Raw genomic sequence first — 12,845 nt, forward strand, 5'->3', positions numbered from 1 at the left:
GATGTGGTGGCTCACACCTGTAATCCCAGCACTGCACTTTGGGAGGCTGAGGCGAGAGGTTCACTTGAGCCCAGGAGTTTGAGATCAGCCTGGGCTACTGCCCTATCTCTACAAAAAACTTCAAAAACTTTAGCTGGGTATGGTGGCACATGTCTGTAGTCCCAGCTACTAAGGAGACTGAGGTGGGAGGATTGCTTGAGCCTGGGAGTTTGAGGCTGCAGTGAGTGATGATTGTGCCACTACACTCCAGCCTGGGTGACAGGGTGACACCTTGTCTCAAAAAAAAAAAAAAAAAAAAAAAAAAGTTAGGGATTACTACCTGAAGAATAGAAACAAAACACATAAATTTTGAACAAGCAGAAGAAAATCTGATCTATCAAATGTAGGCAAAAAAGAAAGTATAGCAAAAATAAAACTTGAAAAAGATGGCAAATAGAGTGCCGATACATCAGAAATTAAAATATATATAAGTAGATTAAACTTTTGCATCATAACCTGAAAATCTCAGAATGTATTTCTAAAAATTAGATGTAGCAATATGTCATTTACAGAGGATAGACATAAAATAAACAGTTCAAGAAAGGCAAAAAATAAGTATAGAAAATGCAAACCAGCAAAATATGAACCAGAAGAGAACTGGGGTAATAATTTTAATATACAGTTTGAATTTAAGTCAAAAAACAAGTTACAAGGGATGTGATAGTTAATTTTATGTTTCAACTTGGAGGGTGTTTGGATGAGATGAACATTTAGATTGGTAAACTTTGGGTGGGGCAGATTGCCCTCCATAATGTGGGTGAACGTCATCTAATCAGTTGCAGGCCTGGATAGAACAAAAAGACCAGCCTTTCCAAGCGAGAGGAAATTCTCTGCCTGCTGGACTTTATCTGCTCCCCTAGCTATAGACCTCTGGCCTATACAGTAGATTTGGACTTAACAGTGTCCATAATCGCATGAGCCAATTCCTTATAATACATCTCTTTCTATGTATACGCACATCCAGTTGGTTCTGTTTTCATGGAGAGCACTAATAGAAAGAATAAAGTGGGTTACTGCATATTGGGGAAAAAAAAAAAAAAAAAAAAGGTCAGCCAGGCGCGGTGGCTCACACCTGTAATCCCAACACTTTGGAAGGCCGAGGGGGGCGGATCACGAGGTCAGAAGATCGAGACCATCCTGGCTAACACGGTGAAACCTCATCTCTACTAAAAATACAAAAAATTAGCCAGGCATGGTGGCAGGGGCCTATAGTCCCAGCTGCTTGGGAGGCTGAGGCAGGAGAATGGCATGAACCTGGGAGGTGGAGCTTGCAGTGAGCCAAGATCGCGCCACTACACTCCAGCCTGGGCGGCAGAGCGAGACTCCGTCTCGAAAAAAAAAAAAAGTCAATATGTCATAAACACTAATGATGGAATAAATATGCACTAAACAATATTGTATTAGTCCAATTGTGTTGCTATAAAGAAATACCTGAGGCTGGGTAATTTATAAAGAAAAGAGCTTTAATTAGCTTGTGGTTCTTCAGGCTGTACATAAAGCATAGTGCTAGCATTTGCTTTTGGTGAGGGCCTCAGGAAGCTTACAATCATGGCAGAAGGTGAAGGGGAACCAGCGTGTTACATGGTGAGAGAAGGAGCAAGTGAGAGAGGGAGGAAGTGCCAGGCTGTTTTAAACAATCAGATCTCATGTGAACTCATAGAGTGAGAACTCATTCATTACTGCGAGGACAGCACCAAACCATTAATGAGGGATTTACCCCCATAACCCAAACACCTCCCACCAGGCTCCACTTCCAACATCGGGGATTACATTTCAGCATGAGATGTAGAAGGGACAAACATCCAAATTATATCAAATATACATTCAAAGTACAGGGAGCAAGGACCAGTAGACTACTGGGGAAAATTTTAAAAAATCAACAATAATACATGGTAATATCTAACAAGACACCTTTAAAATTTTTTGATAAGGCAGATATAAAATAAGCACACAAAATGTACAAGACTAATATATTTCATCTTCTATTGTTCTATGTGTTTAACTTTGCACACCCAAAAAGCTAATATCTTTCTTTCTTTTTTTTTTTTTAAAGAGAGAGTATCTTGCTCTGTGACCCAGGCTGGAGTGCAGTGGCACAGTCACAGTGTACAGCCTCAATTTCCTGGGCTCAAGCAATCCTCCCACCTCAGTCTCCTAAGTAGCTAGGACTACAGGTGTGCACCACCATGCCCAGAAAATTTTTGTATTTTTTTTTTTTGTTGAAATGGGGTTTTACCATGTTGTCTAGGCTGGTCTTAAACTCCTGGGCTCAAGTGATGCAACCACCTTGGCCTCCCAAAGTGCTGAGATTACAGGTGTAATTGCACTGTGCTCACATCTGTAATCAATAAGTATAAATGCATAATCAATTAATAAAAATGCATACTATAAATCCATAATATAAATGCATAATTGATTAAAATAAATGTTCCATGGGTGCTTTAAAAAATATCAATTTTAAAAACATATAAATAAAAAATATCTATTTTTTAAATATCAATTTTTAAAAAATACCTATTTTTAAAAAAATTTAAAATATCAATTTCTAAAAAATATCTATTTAAAAAAATATCTATTTTTAAAGCACCCATGGAACATTTATATTAATTGATTATGGACTAGGTTACAAAAGAAGCCTCTATAAACTCCAAATAATTAGCATCACATAGAGTATGTTCTCTGACAACAAAACACTAGAATAAGTAATTAATAACAAAAAGGTAGATTTAAACAGCTCTGTCAATAAAAAATTCCTAAAACAGCCAGGATTAAACTGAAATCCAAAGGAAAAGTATAATATTCAATTTCTTTGCATACTTATCTGTGGCAACGCTTTGAAGACTGGATTTAAAATGCATTCCTCAACAAGATTTGTGTTTGTTGTGCCGACTGGGCATCTAGAGGTACAACCAATCCAGGACCCATCTGATCTAAACTTTTGGAGTATTTTTGGACCACATAGATAATACTAATTTTGGCTCCAAATTAGGTGTGGGGTTAGTGATTTTCAGGGGAAACTTTTTTAAAAAAATCATTCCACCCAGAGCCAAGGCTCAAAAAAGCACATATCTTCACTGTCTTCCTCCATGGATTCCATTGCCACCCCCCTTCTCCTGGTGTCTTCCTCGAAAGGTTTGTCTCCTGTCCCTTCATTTATAACCCATTGTAACCCAGGTTGTAGGCCACCAGGGATCAGTGGATAATTTCCAGACAAGTGCCAGCTCTGGCACTCTTTTATTCTACTTTCCTTTAAAAATGGACAGATATTTCATATACTGTAAAAGTCATCTTTTTAAAAGTATGCATTGAGAGGTTTTAGTATATTTACATGTAGAACCATCAATACTATCTAATTTCAGAGCATTTTCATGACACCAGAAAGAAACCTGTATCCATTAGCAGTCATGCCCCATTTCCCTCTCTAACTCCCCAAGCCTCTTTCTGCCTATACGAATTTGTCTATTTTGATTCTGGACGTTTCATATAAATGGAACCATACAATAATATCTTCCGTACCTGGCTTCTTCTATGTAACATAATATTTTCAAGCTTCTTCAATATTGCAGTGTATATCCTATTAATATTTCATTTTTTTTTCTTTTTTGAAATGGAGTCTTGCTCTGTCAACCAAGATGGAGTATAGTGGTGCGATCTCGGCTCACTGCAACCTTTGATTCCCGGGTTTAAGCAATTCTCCTGCCTCAGTCTCCCAAGTAGCTGGGATTACAGGGACCCACCACAACACCTGGCTAATTTTTGTATTTTTAGTAGAGATGTCATTTCACCATGTTGGCCAGGCTGGTTGTGAACTCCTGACCTCAAGTGATCCACCTGCCTTGGCCTCCCAAAGTGCTAGATTACAGGTGTGAGCCACGGCACCTGGCCACTTCATTCCTTTTTATGGCCAAATAATATTCCATTATATGGATATACCACATTTTGTTTAATCATTCATCAGTTGTTGGACATCTGGATTATTTTCACCCTTTAGATATTATGGCTAATGCCGCTATGAATATTTATGTACAAGTTTTTGTGTGGACATATGTTTTGTCTTGCATATATGCCTATGAGTGCAATTGCTGGGTCATATAGTAACTCTATGTTTAATCATTTCAGGAACTATTAGACAGTTTTCCAAAGTAGCTATACCATTTTAATTTCCCTCTTCTTATTGTTTTTTAGTACTTAAGTAATTCTACTTTCTTGCCATGCATTTTAAAAGATTAAAAAAAAAAACCCTTCTCTCCATCACCAAACAACCATCAATTACATGGGTCTATTCAGCTTATGAAAATAAGCTGAGCTGTACACTTATAAGTAGTAATGGATAACTAATTCATGGAATATTTACCCAATGAAATATTATATGCAGCAATAATAAACTAGCAATAAGCACATCAACAATATGGATGAATCTAACAAACAAGCACCAGAGAGATGGATACAAAAGAGTATCTATTCTATTATTCTAGTTATATAAAGTACTAAAATAGACAAAACAAATCTATGCAGTTAGAAGTCAGGATTAACCTTGAGGGAAAATAGTGATTGGAAGCGGACACAAGAAAGCTTCCAGATTCCATTTTCTGGGTGCTGGTTACATGAGTTTATTCAGTTTGTGGAAATAAACTGAACTATATACTTACAATATGTGCACTTGTCTTTATGTGCATTAAAAGTTTCAAACAGTTAGAAGAAAAATATATTCAACTTTGGGTATGTAGTATCCAGAGTTTTCCTCGCATCTTATTGCTTGATGATTCCTATGATACAAATTGCTCTAGAAAAATAGAAAAAATAGGTAAAGTGTTCAACATAATTTATAAGGCCAATATAATGTTGATAGCTAGTCACATAAAGAAAAAAGGCCTATTTTACTTATGAACATAGATGCAAAATAATGCCAAGTAAAATGTTAGGTAACAGAGTCTAATACCCTACTAAAAATATATTACAATCAAATAAGGTTAATACAAACAATGTAAATTTGATTCAACATAGGAAGATCTACAATAAAAATCATCACATCAAGGGATATAAATAGGAAAAATAATCACATGATCATCTCAGACACAGAAAAATCATTTTATAAAGTTTAATACTAGTTCATGATTTAAAAATCTCTTAGAAATTTCACAGGAAAATAAAGGAAGGTTTTCAATCTAACAGAGGACATCAACTAAAAATCTACAGCAAACATTATATTTAACAGAAACTTTAGTGTGGTGCTCTCCTGTAATCTCAGCTACCTCGGAAGCTGAGGTGGGAGGATTGCTTGAGGCCAGTTAGAGGCTGTAGTGAGCTATGATTGCACCTAAGAAGAATAGCCACTACACCCTAGCCTGGGCAACACAGCCAGAATCCGTCCCTAAAAAAAAATTTAAAAACAAAACCAAAAACTTCAGATGCTGTATTATTTGAATGTGTTTGCTATACTTAAAAGAAACTCAAATAACAGTAGTATAAACACATAAGGATTTTTTTTTTTTTTATCCCAGAGCAGGAAGTTTAGAGGTGGGCAGTACAGCTATGTTCTGGAAGCCCCTTCTGGCTTTCTGCACCATCATCCCATACATTTAACTTTTGCTTTCATCATCTCAAGATGGCTTCTGCTTCTCCAGGTAACTAATGTCCAGGCAGGAAGAAGTAAATGGAAAGAAGGGCAAAGATTCATGGAACCACGCCAGCTGGGCTTTCTGAAAGTACACGCAAGAACATTCTCTTAAATTCCATTGGCTTGGACTGTGTCATATAACTACCTGCAGTTGCAAAGGTGGTTGCATTTTGCTGCTATAAAAAAGGAGGGGGGGTGGCGTTCTGGTAGAAAGATAAAAATAGAGACTTGAAATTGAATAGGTAACTAGTAGTGTCTGCCTTGTATTCCCTTTAGGTTTGATAACAACACAATGATCCCCACTGACATGGTTTGGCTCTGTGTCCTCACCCAAATCTCATCTCGAATTGTAGTCCCCATGTATCAAGGGAGGGACCTGGTGGGAGGTGACTGGATCACGGGAGTGGTTTCACCCATGCTATTTTCCTGGTAGTGAGTGAGTTCTCACATTATCTGATGGTTTAAAAATGTTTGGCAGCTCCCCGCTCACACTCTCATTCTCCTGCTGCCTTGTGAAGAAGGTGCTTGCTTCCCCTTCGCCTTCTACCATGATTGTAAGTTTCCTGAAGCTTCCTCAGCCATGTGGAACTGCAAGTCAATTAAACCTCTTTCCTTTATAAATCACCCAGTCTCAGGTAGTATCTTTATAGCAGTGTGAGAACGGACTAATACACCCACTATGACCACCACCTTGCAAAATAGTACTTGATGTCTTCGCCATTGAAAACAGACAAAAATAAATGTAACATATAGCTCTGTCAAGAGTTCTGCTACAAACTGTGGAAAACATATGCAGCTGATTCAAAAGAAAATAACTTCTTATAATATTAAGTAGCTTATATAAAGTTGTTCACAGAGGTTATGTAAACTTGACGGCCCTATAACTGGGAACAACACCCAATCATATTACAGATCTACTCCAGTGGACATGCCATTATTACCACTATTTGGCAAAAACACTGCAGCATGTACTGCCAATTCCACCAGACTGAGCACTGGGTACTATTGTGGGAATCTCTGCCACTACCCTCTCTGGTAATGTATTTTTATTAATTGTACTTGTTAGAAAAAAGAATTTCTTGACAGCATGATTACTATTATAACAGAATACACACTGTTCACTTTTGAGCTCTTTTCTAAAGAGAAGCAACTACAGAAGATAATTTAAATTTAGATTTAATCTGACTACAAATGATAATGTCTTCATGTACTTTTCACTTTCAATTCCAAGGTATCTGGGACAACTTTCCTATGTTGTATTTTAGCTTCTGGTTTTCTTAAATACAGATGATGCACTTTGTCTACTTTCTCATAGGAGTGTTAAGATCTATAGTCCTATGAACTCTGTGAAATAAGAATTTGTGTATGTATGCGTGTGTGTGTGAATGATGAAATACTTCTCTCCTTTGTTCATGTAATCCCGAATATCTAGTATTTAACATGTTTAACAATTTGAGAAATATGTAATTTCAAATATAATTACATTTTAAAGTGGAAATAAAGGTAGTAAGGAAAAGAGGGAGGAGTCTTTTCTGGCTTCTACAATAAAGAAATATAATTTCATTGCTTTAAAGTACTATAATAACAGAACTGAAGAGTATAAAAAATGAATAAAGTGGGGCCAGGCATGGTGGCTCATGCCTGTAATCCCAGCACTTTGGGAGGCTGAGGCAGGTGGGTCACAAGGTCAGCAGTTTAAGACCATCCTGGTCAACACGGTGAAACCCCATCTCTACTAAAAATACAAAAATTAGCTGGGCATGATGGCGGGTGCCTGCAATCCCAGCTACTCAGGAGGCTGAGGCAGGAGAATCACTTGAAACTGGAAGGTGGAGGTTGTGGTGAGCTGAGATCGCACCACTGCACTCTAGCCTGAGCGAAAGAGTGAAACTTCGTCTCAAACAAAACAAAAGAGAAAGAATAAAATGAAATAAATTTTTAAAAAACCACGATTTAGAAAAGGTTATCATGTTGCTAATATATGCATTTACAACCAATATGCTTATTTTTAACTTTTGCTTAATTAATTATTGTAACTTCTAAAGCAGTAGGTTCAAATCAATTGCTGTTTAACTGGATGATGCTGTTAAAAAACGCATTGCTCCAAATCGGAATTCTTACATGTTGTCAGTGGGAGCATAAATTGGTATAACCACTTTGGAAAACCGTTTGGCAGTATCAGCTAAATCTCATTGTATATACAGCCTATCATCCAACAATTCCACTCCTAAGAGAAAGTGATACCTTCCTGTGGTAGAAAACTTGGAAGTAGAGAAAAGCACGGAGAATAAAAATAAACTGTCATCCTAGTATTGAGATAATCATCATTATTATTATTATGATTTTTTTGAGATGGAGTTTTGCTCGTATTGCCCAGGCTGGAGTACAATGGTGCGATCTTGGCTCACTGCGACCTCCGCCTCCCGGGTTCAAGTGATTCTCTTGCTTCAGACTCCCAAGTAGCTGGGATTACAGGTGCCCGCCACGACGCCTAATTGTTATACTTTTAGTAGAGATGGGGTTTCACCATGTTGGTCAGGCTGGTCTCGAACTCCTGATCTCAGGTGATCCACCCGCCTCGGCCTCCCAAAGTGCTGGGATTACAGGTGTGAGCTACCATGCCTGGCTGATATGATCATTATTAATGTTTGTGAAGAGAATCTTACTTTACACACTTACTTTTATACTAGGCTTACTTTATACAATAATATATTATAAATATATTTCCATGTAACAGATATTTTTCAACTTCTTTTTTCTTTTTAGAAAAGACAGGGTCTCACTCTGTTGCCCAGGTTGGTGTGCAGTGGCACTCAAAGCTCACTGCAACCTCGACCTCCTGGGCTCAACTGATCCTTCTGCCTTGGCCTCTTAAGCAGTTGGGACTATAGGCCTGTACCAGCACGTTTGGTTATCCTTTGTTTTTATTTATTTTAATTTATAAAGAAAAGAGTTTTAATTGACTTACAGTTCTTCAAGCTGTACAAGCATGGCTCCAGCATCCGCTTCTGGGTGAGGGCCTCGGGAAGCTTCCACGTGAGCTACCATGCCCGTCTTCATGGTGGAAGACAAAGAGAGAGCAGGCAGTGTCACATGGCAAGAGTGGGAGAAGGAGACAGCCCCTTTACCTTTAGTAAGACTTATTTCCTCAAAACAATGGGTCTGTTTCACTCCCAGAGGACATAATGGATATGAATGAAATTCATATTTGTAGAGAGGGAACTAACATTAAGTGCCTATCATGTATTAGGCATTGTGTTAGACACTTCGCTATGCTAATTTATGTCATCCTATAACGACCTTAACAAAGTAGATATTATTTTCTTCATTTTATAAGTTGAAGAAATTGAAGATCATTCAAATTATGTGCCTTTCCTTTCCTGCCTTGATTTTACTTTAACCTGCTCCTTTTGAAGTCTTCTCCAACTTTGTTATAGCAGTTCCATCCTTACGCTGCCCAGGTCAAAAGCCTCAGAGTCCTCCTTATCTCCTTTCCTTCATACCCCACATTCAATTTGAGGAAACCATCATCTTATCATCTCCACTACTATTTCTCTGGTCCACATCTCTATCTTCTTGCCCCTCGATTATTATTATCTTTTTTTGAGATGGAGTCTTGCTCTGTTGCCCTGGAGTGCAGTGGTGCGATCTTGGCTCACTGCAGCCTCCACTCACTGTAACCTCCGTCTCCCGAGTTCAAGCCATTCTCCTGCCTTAGCCTCCTGAGTAGCTGGAACTACAGGCGCGCGCCACCACACCCAGCTAATTTTTTGTATTTTTAGTAGAGACAGGGTTTCACCATGTTAGCCAGGATGATCTTGATCTCCTCACCTCATGATCCGCCCATCTCGGCCTCCCAAAGTGCTGGAATTACAGGCGTGAGCGACCGCACCCTGCTGACCCTAGATTACTTTAGTAGCCTCTTAACCAGTCTCTGTGCTTCTACCCTTACATCCTACTGTTTATTCTTAACCCAGCAGTCAAAGTGATCCAATCACAATGTCAGAAAATGTCACTTTTCTACACAAAATCCTCCAATGGCTCCAACCAACTCACTCAGAGTAAAAGCTTTACCTGATCTGCATCACCCCCACCTTTCACTTCTCTGACTTCATCTTCTCCATTCTTTCATGGCACCTTCTGGCCTGCCTCAGGACCTTTGCATTTGCTATGCTTTCTGCCTGGGAAGTTGTTTGCTCAGATATCCCTATCTTCCTTCAAGTCTTTCCTCAAATGTTACCTCCTCCAGAAGCTTTCCTTGATCACCACCCACCTTTGAACATAGCACCCCTCATACTTTTTATGTACCCTCTCTGCTTAATTTTTATCCACAGCATTTCTTTCTTTCTTTCTTTCAAGACAGGGTCTCACTCTGTCGCCCAGGCCAGAGTGCAGTGGACTCAAGCAATCCTCCCACCTCAGCCTCCTGGATAGCTAGGACTACAAGTGCATGCCACCACGCCTGGCTAATTTTTAAACTTTTTGTAGATAGGGGGTCTTGCTATGTTGCCCAGGCTGGGTCTCCAACTTCTGGCCTCAACAGATCCTCCTCCTTTGGCCTCCCAAGCTGCTGGGATTACAGGCATGAGACAACACTCCTGGCCTCTCCATAACATTTCTAGTAATACAGCAGTCCATATATTGTCCTTATACATTTACCATCTGTCTTTCCCACCTGGAAGAGGTAAGCTCTACGAGGGCTGGAGTTGTTGTTTGTGCTCTCTGCAGTGTCTTTAACTCCTAAATGCGTGCCTAGCATGCAAAAGGCACTCAGTATATATTTGTTGAGTAAATGAATGCTTCCCCCACATTCCAACTGTTACAGCAGGCCAAGGGGACCTGTTGTGCAGAACCTCACAGCTTTCAACTCTGAGCTCTATCTTCCTTGTTCTTTCCCAGCTTTTACTTAGGAGCCACTTCTTGACGGCGCTTGTCACAGGTGAAAGGCTGGTGAATCTGGAGAGATACTTGTGGCAAGTACCTGGCGTTCCTGCTGTCATCCACAAGCGCAGTAGTGGTGGTAGACAGTTAGAGAAGAAAGTGTAAAGTTTGCATCCTCCAATTATCACGGTTGCAAGACAGAACTTGAAACTAGATACACCTGATTCTGGTTATCTCTGGATGCCATTCACTGAGAATGAAGGGAAGAAGGTACTTCCTCCAACGTAGAATCTGATGAGGTGCCAGCAGGCTGCTGCTGCGGTGGAAAACTGTCACATCCGCCTTTGCAAACTGGTGTGGCCCCAGCTGCTTGGACTGAGGCTCACCGCAGGTTTCAGCTACTTCAACCGCAGGGCTATGAACATGCCAAGAGAGCCATTAACCAAATTTCTCATTCCTCCTCCGGGATTTAAAGTCCTGAAAGCAGAACCTTCACTTCGCCACCCAGGCATGCAAGAGGCGTGGGAGACGGAGAAATGGGGAAGCGAGGCGGCGCTGCCCAGCTTGGCAATGGCACAGCTGTGGTCTCTGATGCAAAGGCAGGCAGCCGCGCAGGGCCAGGCCCGGGTGGGAAAACTGGGCTCTGGGAAGGATATCGGGGCATCCGGCAGTGCCCAAAGCCACCATCTCAAGCGTGGTAGTGGGGAAATGGATGCTGCACCTGCTCTCTCATCTTGCGGTGAATCGTGATTTGGGGAAGTTTCACCTTTGTTGTAGAACTACCCACATTAGAGCCTTCATTTCTTGGGAAGGGGTTGGCGGGAGTTGCCAGTGAACGTGTGACACACACACGCACCACATACTCCCCAAACCCACAAACGACTCCAGTAACGCTATAGTTACCCTTAAAAAGCAAAACAGAACAAATCAGCAGGCCCCCTCCCTCCATCCTGGCACTTCATTAACGTCGGCCAAGGCCACATTTCCCCTGTCCACTGTAGGGGGTCTGCCAGGAGAACAACCGGCGAACGTTTGCCTCACTTGACTCAGCTCTCTTGGGACTGTATCAGCATTTTAGAATTCACACCTCAAGGAAGGAGTCAGCAAAGAAAAGTAGAGCTGGGCCGGGGCGCCGGTGGCCGCCGTCAAACCTTCGGGAAGCGAGGAATCGGAAACGCCCGTGACGTGCGGCGTTGTCCGACTCCTTCCACTCGGCAGAACCGGAGAGACAAGACTTTGGCGGGACGGTGAACAACTGTGCTGTGTACGGCGGTGTGCGTGCGCGAGTAAAGGGTGTGTAGCTCCGACCAAACGCTAGCCCCCAAGGGCGCGAGTGCTCCACTGCGCCCAGCTCAAGTTTCGGTGGCAACTTTCTCTCAGAGGCTCCTCCTCCTTCACCTTGGAAACCGGCGCAGGCCGTGCGGCGCGGAGCTGCCTGAGTCCCCGGCGCACCTGGCGGCGGCGTGGCCCAGCGGCAGGGGCGGGGCCGGCGGCGGCGGGGGCGGGAACGGGGCGCTCTCCCCGAGGCCTCCCGGCAGGTTGGGCCCCACCCCGGCCCCTGCCCCGCCCCGGCCCCCGCCCCCGCCCCTCCCGCGCTCACTAGGGAGAGGCGTTGGGGAGCTCATGACCCACGCGGCTCAGCCAGTGGCTGACGCACCCTCGAAAAGTTGCGCTCCGACCTTCTCACGACCTACATTCTTCCCGGGCACTCCTGAGTTTGAGCTGGACCCGGAGGACCTGGGCCAAGACTTTCCAGCGGCGGCCGCCCCTGGGGCGAGAAGCCGGCCCCGCTTTCCTGACGGGGTCCAGCGCAGGCGTCCCCGGGACCGCAGCGCAAACTTTCTGGACTGTCTGAGGACGCTTGTCCAGCGAGCGCCACTGCTCGGGGAGGAGGAGCCACGGTCGGGGACAGGTAGGTGCTGTGATGGCCGGAGATTTGCGCTTGAGGGATTCTTTTATTTTAGGGGGTTGAAGGAGGAGGGAGACCCGAAATGTCCCTTCTCTGCGTCCGCCAGCTGGGCAGGGGGAGCAGTCATTGGGCTGGCGGGAGGCTGGGAACGTTCCAAACGAGGTCGCTGCGTCGGGCCGGGGCGCCGAGGGGAGGAGGTGACTCCCAGGGTTTCGGGCTCCGGGACGGGGCGTTACGCGGTGACTGACCCTGGGATAGAGAGAGCCAGCTTGTTTTGACGAAGGAAGATGTCATCAGGGCCCTCCATCCCATTCATTGGTCCCTGGGTCCTCTGGGAGGTACAGGCAAAGGCAAAGAGATGTGCAGTTCAGGTTTCCCTTGTAAATCACCTTGCTTGCA

General features: G+C 42.7%; 1 protein-coding gene and 1 long non-coding RNA gene across 4 annotated transcripts in view; one reads left to right on the plus strand and one right to left on the minus strand.

Moving 5' to 3' along the window:
* Positions 1–1,149: 1,149 nt before the first annotated feature.
* Positions 1,150–11,911, minus strand: LOC140712040 (uncharacterized). 2 transcript variants are annotated; one of them, XR_012093476.1, is made up of 4 exons: positions 10,332–11,911; positions 8,625–8,710; positions 4,689–4,822; positions 1,150–2,377 (listed from the first exon to the last, which is right to left on the minus strand). It is a non-coding gene; the product is annotated as an uncharacterized lncRNA (long non-coding RNA). The 2 variants fall into 2 exon arrangements; XR_012093475.1 differs by having other exon boundaries at positions 8,625–11,911.
* Positions 11,912–12,146: 235 nt separating this feature from the next.
* The window catches only part of FHIP1A (FHF complex subunit HOOK interacting protein 1A), a 264,702-nt gene continuing 264,003 nt past the window's right edge, over positions 12,147–12,845 (plus strand). For both annotated transcript variants that reach the window (XM_007999990.3, XM_007999992.3), the window contains exon 1: positions 12,147–12,449. The gene's annotated coding sequence lies outside the window, so the exon portion shown is untranslated. The remainder of the gene's footprint in view (positions 12,450–12,845) is intronic.

Source organism: Chlorocebus sabaeus, chromosome 7, assembly GCF_047675955.1.
Source record: "Chlorocebus sabaeus isolate Y175 chromosome 7, mChlSab1.0.hap1, whole genome shotgun sequence".
Lineage (NCBI taxonomy): Eukaryota > Metazoa > Chordata > Mammalia > Primates > Cercopithecidae > Chlorocebus > Chlorocebus sabaeus.